The sequence below is a fragment of the Diadema setosum genome, chromosome 18, assembly GCF_964275005.1.
Source record: "Diadema setosum chromosome 18, eeDiaSeto1, whole genome shotgun sequence".
In the NCBI taxonomy this organism is placed as follows: domain Eukaryota; kingdom Metazoa; phylum Echinodermata; class Echinoidea; order Diadematoida; family Diadematidae; genus Diadema; species Diadema setosum.
This window is the reverse complement of record NC_092702.1, coordinates 13527392-13536757: the sequence shown is the minus strand read 5'-3', so window position 1 is coordinate 13536757 and position 9366 is coordinate 13527392.

The window sequence follows — 9366 nt, the reverse complement described above, 5'->3', positions numbered from 1 at the left end:
AGGAACAATGCATGTCTCACTGCATGGATGAGATCTGTCAATGAAAAATGCCAAATAGGCCATCCTGTACGAATGCAGGTTTGTGTTTAGGGTTTCTGTTTTGATTTTCTCCTAACATGGCCTTTTGTCCCATAACGTGGTCGCTCCCACAGTGCCCAGCCCACACAGTCCATTTTCTCTGTTCATGTTTAACACATAGCTCCCAGTGACAAATCATGTCTTGAATATGAAGAGAGTAAAATAAATAATGGTTTCTCCTTAATGGGAAGGATCAAGTTATCGATAATGTGGCCATGTTGAAGGTTATGAACCATAAAACGTTAGAAGAGACCCTAAACACGAATCTACAGTCGTGTAGGCTTGCCTGATTAACAGATTTCATCCATGCAGTGAAACATGCATCGTTCCTTCACAATAACACGCAAACTTGGAAAAAGTGCAATTTGTCATTATTGTCTTTAAAGTTCATGTGCTCAGTCATGCATGACTGAGCACAATTAGGTATCAATGGAAAGAGGAATACATGTAGTTACACTTTTCTCAAAACTAACATTGTGCTCTCCATAGCTAACAATTATAAAATAGTAGCCCTCCAAAGTTGGATTACCTTTGTTTTGATACGCACTGTATATGGGGGGGGGGGGGGGGTGAATGAAGATAGGCCCCTATTGTATGCCTGAAGAATAATCCATTCACGCCACCAGAGTTTGCTCTTTCAAAAATTCATTTTAGTTTTTCACAATCTCAAATAATAATTATATAATGTGCAGAAGTCTAAAACGAGCCGAGTGATAAAAATGAAGTCAGATATTTCACGATTGCAACTACAAGTCCTATCATGTACCCGTACATTCGTTCACACACACAAACACACTGACACTCACATACACACACACACACACATACACACACTCACACACACACACACACACACACACGCTCACGCACTCACACACACACACACACACACACACACACACGCACACACACACACACACACACGCAAGCACACATGCACACATGCATCACTTTGTGCATCGCTCCTCTTTTTCCGTAGTCACGTCACTCTCACCGTCTAAACCTTCATTCTTCCTTGGCTGTCAAAAGCACGGCAATTAAGAACAAAACACCAAACCATGTGAATAGGCCAGTAAGCGTTGTTGTGATACAGTGACGTCCCGTCATGTCCGTCAAACCCACCTGTTGGCTCTCTAGTCGTTTCCGGGCAAGTTGGTAAAAGGATTTGAAGTCGTCGTGACTGACGCCAAGCGGGGCGCGGTCGAGCCAGATGCACCGCCGAAGCCATCACGGGATGGGCTTTTATATCAGGCGACACATCGATTGGCCACGTCATTGGATACCGAGGCGACGAGTTGACGAGTTGACGAGCGGAGCTGACAAGATGACTTGTAGACTGCCCTCGAATAAACTCTAACTCTAGATGTTTAAGCTCCGATGCTATCGCAACCTTCTTCACGTGTCGTCGAGTGGACTTCATATCCGCTCGACTCTGTGCAAGCTTCAGTTTTGTTTTTATTTATATGCTTACCGTCCCTTTTAGATATCAGCAGACACAAAACATTTTCGCTTGGTTGTTTTCAGCGGTCAAGCTGACGTTCCTTGATGTGAAAGAAGCCCCCCCCAAAAAAAAAAAAAAAATAAAAAAATAACACGTTTTACGCTTGTTAGCTGCTTCAAACCACTGTCGGGGAATGCAGTCAGTATCAACGCTCCTGCTACCAAAACATTCAGCATCGATCCACTATACAACCACAGTTACTGCCACAACCACTCACGACGCAAGTGACTACTTTGCTTTCGTATACGAGAATTCAATGTCATTTTTCCTTCCACAGAACATAAAAGTAGGAAATTACAAATGATCTTAATTGGATATACATGGTTTACTGCAGATGAAAGTACAAGTAAGATGTAATCAACACGTTAAAACCATGTATAAAAAACTTCGAAACCAACTCATTACATTATCTATGTTTTGCGAAAAGAAAAAGAAAAAGAAGAAGAAGAATCGATGGGCCTGCTAATAATCAGTGCTTGTATAGCGTGGATAACTCGAACATATCGTTGTATTATCATGACATCACGTGTTATATAACAGCTTTTCTATCCGGCCATGACGGCACATGGATCTGATCAAATTGTGCAAAATTCATAACCACTGCAAAGGTTAGTCTAAAATTCCACAACAGCTCAACTGATGTATTTGGTTAGTTTTTATGCATTCACTCTGAATTCACATCACATTTCTGTACATTTTCTTTTTGCTAACATTTGGGAACTGTAACGAAAGTAATTGGAATTTTTATTTGCCTCAGTTTCAATAGTTCAATACATACTGTAATTAGTCATTGTTCATGAGGGGACTGCAAATCACACGCCAAGCTTTTCAGTACTCCCACCCATTTACAACAACTTTTCTTTCATACGATCAAGTCACATTGATATGATTGTATTTCATTACACTACGTTTTCCCTTATCATAAGAAATACGCTTCTTTGATTTCATGTAGCTTTATATTTGCAAACGTTATGGTGTATGATACTTTGTCGGAAATGGAGTAAATGAAATGAATGAAATGATCCCGACCACAAGACGGAGTGGGGGAAAGGAAAATTTCCCAAGATTGATCGTTCGTCAACATGACACATTAATCACAGACAGAGCCTTAAGACGCGCTAATCTATCTTGAGGTTACGAATGAATGACCAGATTTGTTCCCACTTCTATTTAATAAAACACTTATTCTCCCGCAGCACTGAATCATGGTAGTTGACATGGTCATTGTGTAACATCAATCAACTAACTAATGCGTTTTTCTGACACATCAGCGTTGCGCTTGGGACTATACGGAAAACCAATCCGTACCCCGCAGGGCAGAATTCGATAGCTTGAATTCAGGAAATCAACAAACACAAAACGATATACATTAAAAGCAATACCCCCCCCCAAAAAAAAAAAAAAAAAAAAATCGCTGGCTAATGTTTCCGTGTTCTGCGGCTTGATAATCTTTCTGAATGAGATAGGTAGTTGACACCAGTGTGTTCATAATCATTTTCAGTGAGGAGATCTGGCCGGGTAAAAGATAAAAAAGTGAACAAACAGCAAAATTGACTTTCAGTGTGTACCCTCACAAACGTTGCAGTGTAATTATGCGATCATGAATGAGGCACAAAATCTAAAATGTTTTACTTACATGCCACTGGATGGTGGTAGACAAAATATGCATTATACATCGTGCATATTACGATATGAACAGTTTTAGACTACATGAGACTTTTTTTCACTCTTTGGCCGTGAGACACACAGTACATGCATTTATTACTCTCTCACGCTCAGCGCAGAAAAAAAAAAAAAATCTGCTTAGAGGAGAGTGGTGAGAAAAATGTAAGTATAAATAGCTAAACAGAACCCGACTATTTCATTGTGATAAAAAAAGGGGGGCGGACAGATATTCAATTAAATAGTGCAACTGATTTTGCCATTTCATAACGAACAACAACACAGCATATACCTTATTATCAGTCCCATATGGACCCTACCTTGGACCTCTTCACTCTTTCGCAATGTCTCCCTCTCTCCCTCTCTCTCTTTTCTTGGTCAGTTCTGGTAAGGGACATTTATGTTGGTCTGTGTATGTCTGATGACACGCATGAAATGCCTGCAGACTTGTACAAATAGAACTGAAAAAACTAAATCAGGCCTGTGTCATTTTCTGAAGTCTCTCTGTACAAGATTGTACGTGATACGTACACGTACATTTTCGTTCATGTGTAATTATTTCTGAAATCAATTGGTACAACAGTATCGGTAGCAAAACAATTTTAATTGAAGCTTGGTGATTTATACACATGTATGTCAAAATAAATCACTCATTTTCGAAGCCAAGTGAACGCTCACACCAGACACACTACGTCACAATAAAAACGTTGACACATCGACGGCAGGATGTAGATGCGAGCAAGATCGAAGCCATAAAAGGCCTCATGTGGCGTTAGTCAATTGGGATTTGATTAGCTCGAGTTTAGCACCTGATCCATCCCTCAAAAACCCCATCAGATGAGAAAATATGATAATAAATCATTCCTGTCGACCTTTTGCAATGACTTCCTGTCTGGAGGAGACTGACAATGTTTGCTTGCTTTTAGCTGTTGTTCCTTTTTTTTCGGGGGTGGGGTGGGGTTGTTCCTCTGCAGGTGACATTGACAATGGCTTCCGAATGATGTCTCTATTGTATATTGAAATCGACCCTGATGCGAGTAGCTGAGCACCAGTCAGCATCCGTTTCCATCCCCTGTGGCGTACTTTGCACGCCATGACGACTCACCGAGAAGAACCAAACTGAAGTGAGCTTAGTCGGTGAAAACAACGTAAGATATCCCGATACGTCTCTCTGTGACGAAAGGCGAAGAGGAAGAAGAAGTAAAAGTAGAGAGGATAGAATGTAATGTTTCCGGAATCTGTGCGTGAAGATTCTTCTCCCCGAGATTGACAAATGTAATCCCCGATGAAATGTGACATTTACAATCATGCGAACTTGTGCGACTGTGGTAAAGCTTTGGATTATTTGTTATTTTTCTAGATAGGGTTTGGGTCGGGTCGCATATTCAGAAGGATGTATGAAAGATTTCCAGGAATTCACTCGGTAAGGTGAGGGGTGCCTTGTGTGTGAGAGCTCACACCCACACATGCACGCACACACAGAAGCAAAGAAGAGCAAAGAAAAACGGTAGAATAGAGATTCCGAATGAAAATAGGCGAAAGGCAGCGTAGTAGAGTGCTGTAGCATATTGCTGCGGAAATGTTTAACTCTTCCTCGCACTTTGCATTTGATATAATTCTTAACGTAAACAAGTTGCTCGGTCATCTCACTTTTCTGGCCTAAAAGAAAATGGTAAGAAAGAAAGGACAGCTTGACGCTCAAACACTATTCAGATTCTTTAAAAAAAGATAACCAAATACATGTATTACTCAAATTTTGATGCCACTATCATTATGGACAAAAGACAAAGAGAGAGAGAGAGAGAATGAGTGAGATCTTGTAAAATGACTAGCATGCAAGTAAAAGATTGGTAATCAAATATTCATGTGAGAGGAAATATCACCTCGCTTTAAAACTAAACTTTCTAAAAAACACAAATCGTGGTCAGATTAATGTTTATAATTACTTATACGATGCTGCAATGAAGAAGAAAATGATAGTCATGGAGAGAATATACTTGTCTGACCAACATCTGTCCCAGACAGATTTATGGAAGGCGACTGTCAAAAGAGATCCGGCTCAAGACTGTATTACTCTTACGCATATTGACTTCTGACCCCGCCGCGCTATCTGGTACAGACCATAGTCAGACATATTTATAAAAAAGGCAACTGAGATTAAGATTACATGGTTATCTATACGTTCGTATGCAGTTTCAAAAGGGAATAATGTAATCTTTTTTTACCTACCGTCAAATTGGCTACAAAAAGGACAGAGATGGGCGGATAACAATCATTGCACTTAGGCCTCTGTCAGTTGTGTTTGACATGATGTCCAGTAGATTGATGTTCGATCCTTCGAGAGAGGAAGTGCTATCGTCTCAGGGTGGCGAATGGGTTCAGGGTGCAAGCATGGTGTTGCTTTAACTTTCTCTTAATACCTTCAGATGCTACCACTCAAGTTAAGTCGACAGGAGGTCATCACCTCAAATGTAAAAAAAGAAGAAGAAATCACCAACTTGTGGTCTCTAACGTGTCTATATGTTCTGAAACTTTACCTCTTGAGGTTTTTAATTCCCTCATCTGAGAAGGGTTTGGTGATTTGAAACTGAAGAGATCGCATCTTTGGTGGCATCGTAATGTCCCAAAGCTGTACACATCCATAGCCAAACCCTCCTTCTCCGGAAACTGATCGGAACAGCGTAGGAGAGCGGTGGCATCAATTGCTGTATCTCGTGATTATTTACTCCACTTTAACTGAGCGATTTAATTTGAATACACGACACTCAAGAGGTTTTCGATTTCATTTGAAATGATTTCAAAATGTCTATGTCAAAGAAAGCTATCGGAAGGAATCAAGAGTAGCGCTATTTGATTTTTCCTTTTCAATAACCATACAAACAAACAAAAAACAAACAAAAACAATGGCAAAGCCAGGGCTCTGATTATTGGGACCTACTGAAATATCAAATTGAGAATATATGAAATATTCATGCATGATATTCACAATTATTTGTTGCAATACGGCGCACGCTGTATGTAAGATCGTACATCTTCAAGTCTCGCAAAGCTGGTGTCAAATTTTAGTTTTTCTTGCGCCTCCATTGCGTGTCTCCATTTTCTCTCTTTTTTTTTTTCTTTTTGCTGTTTCATCGTTGTTGCCTCAGAATCGCCGTCTCAAGAGAGCTAACGGTAATCTATCGATACGGAGTGAAAAAAAAATGGACTGGACTGGAGTCGTACTTATCCCTACCAGGAAATGCTCGCATGCAGCGAAACACATGTGATGATTTTATTTTCAAATACAGATATTATATGGTGCTACGTTCTTGAGATTAGGTTGGCTTTAATGTAAATGATTTCAAATTGATATCTGGCATTTCTCCTGTTTGCAACAATAAAGAACTTGCGATGAGTGTGTAGGACCTATATGCACATTTTACATTCAGCGAAAATGCAGAAAGAATGAATTTCACATCATACTCGTTCTAACTCGTCATAATTATCATTGAGCACGGCATGTTGGCAAAGGTTGTAGAATTTTCATTTACCATGTGTAATCTACTAAACAAAAGTAAGAGACAAAAGCATTTTAACCCCAGCTTAAGCTTATACATGTAAACACACACACACACACACACGCACACACACGCATATATATATATATATATATATATATATATTATATATATATATATATATATATATATATACATATACACTCAACAAAAAAGAAAGTAAACACTTTTTCGAGATCATATTTTTAAATAGATGATTTTGATGAAAATCAATGTATTATATACCATATTAAAGGTAATTTAATTGGCTATCATGTTAGCAGGTTGATACAAAAGAAAATTTTACGCATCAGTGAACACATTCACTCTTGCCCGCCAAGACACAAAAGTAAAAATTGCACAATTTGACAAGTTGTATTTCATTTGGCAATGCCCTTCAAGATAACAATGACAACAAAAAGCCAGTGTAACACAATAAGAGACATTACTGAAATAGCATAAACAAGCTTTTGTTCTCTTTTTCTGTTTATAACCTCAAACAAAAACTAACTGGGAAACTAAAGGGGGGAAAATAAGAATTTCCTGTCAGCTTAAACAGAGAATAATGGCATAAAGATGATTACATAAACAGAATTTCTTTATTTTACTCTTTTTATTTAGTAAGTCAAGGATTCACGAGATAAATTTAAGAATATATCATCTACAGTTTTCCTAATTTGAGAACAAGCTGAAATTTCTACCATTTTTATTGACATTGCTTCGTCTGTTATTTCATTTCAATTTAGGCTTGACCCAAGATTCTTCATTTTCTCCCTTATTTTTGTCTTTATTGATATTTTGGGCTTCAAAGATACATGTACTATAGAGATCAAAGGTTCATTTTTGCAACTCGATTCATGTATCTAATTGTGTTAAATTTGTCTTTTGTTCTTAATGTTAATATATGGAGGAGCACTTGCGCATGAATGACAACTTGTTCATTTTTGCATTTTTTGCTGTTGTGCCTTGGAAGAGAAAAAATAAAGGTGTTCAGTCATGCATAAAGTTTCCAATTTCATAGACCTATAAAGCTGATAGCCAATTATATAGCCTTCAATATGGTATATAATACATTATCTTTTATTAACAAATATTCTATGAGAAATATAAACTTGAAAAAGTGTTTACTTTCTTTTTTGCTAAGTATATATATATATATATATATATATATATATATATAGCGAAGAATCAAGAAATAAACTAGTAATGCATTATTTCGCCAATAAGAATGAGTTTATTGAACAACTCAAATTTTCGGTGGCCTCCACCTTCTTCAGGAGTCTCGACGGGGAATGTCAATACCAAAACATAAATTGAACATGAAGAGCGCGCACACATACACAGAATTGGTTGCTATGAGAGTGCGTACCCTTTACAATGATGTTGCCATGTAGACGCAATGTAGTCAAGGTACCCCACGCATAAGGAGGAGGACATTGACATGTTTATTACGTAACAATGGTATTAAATTACTTTGTATTATCACATGTTATGAAATCGACATATGTACTCATCAACGTACCATAAGTTACAAAATTAGGTTAAAGAGCGCTCCAACAATTAAATTGTTTCATTACTTAAAATACAAAAATCGGTAGGAAGAAGTTGGTATAATAATTCCTGTTAAGAAACAGATGAAATCATCAATTACAAAAACCACAGTTCGGTGTCTCGCTGAAATCTAAACAGATTTGAACATGCAAGTGTGAAATTGATTGACTCATACAACTGAGTCAATCAATTTCACACTTGCATGTTCAAATCTGTTTAGATTTCAGCGAGACACCGAACTGTGGTTTTTGTAATTGATGATTTCATCTGTTTCTTAACAGGAATTATTATACCAACTTCTTCCTACCGATTTTTGTATTTTAAGTAATGAAACAATTTAATTGTTGGAGCGCTCTTTAACCTAATTTTGTAACTTATGGTACGTTGATGAGTACATATGTCGATTTCATAACATGTGATAATACAAAGTAATTTAATACCATTGTTACGTAATAAACATGTCAATGTCCTCCTCCTTATGCGTGGGGTACCTTGACTACATTGCGTCTACATGGCAACATCATTGTAAAGGGTACGCACTCTCATAGCAACCAATTCTGTGTATGTGTGCGCGCTCTTCATGTTCAATTTATGTTTTGGTATTGACATTCCGCGTCGAGACTCCTGAAGAAGGTGGAGGCCACCGAAAATTTGAGTTGTTCAATAAACTCATTCTTATTGGCGAAATAATGCATTACTAGTTTATTTCTTGATTCTTCGCTATATATATATATAAATATATATGTGTGTGTGTGTGTGTGTGTATGTATGTGTGTGTGTGTTTGTGTGTTTGTGTTTTCCCCCTATTTTCTGGCATTAAGAACTCAGTCCGGTCATCCACGCCTCCACCCACATCCACACACACTAGCTAAGAATGGGGAAAAACTTGTTTTACATCCTGCTATCAGTGGTAGATGTGAATGCATCGTTACCAGTTTTCTTTAAAGCCCAAAGAAAGTTCTGGTACGCCTGCAAAAGTTGTCAAATTTTGCTCCAAAATGTGAACGTGTGCCTAGGAAATGTGCGGAATAACGCTGT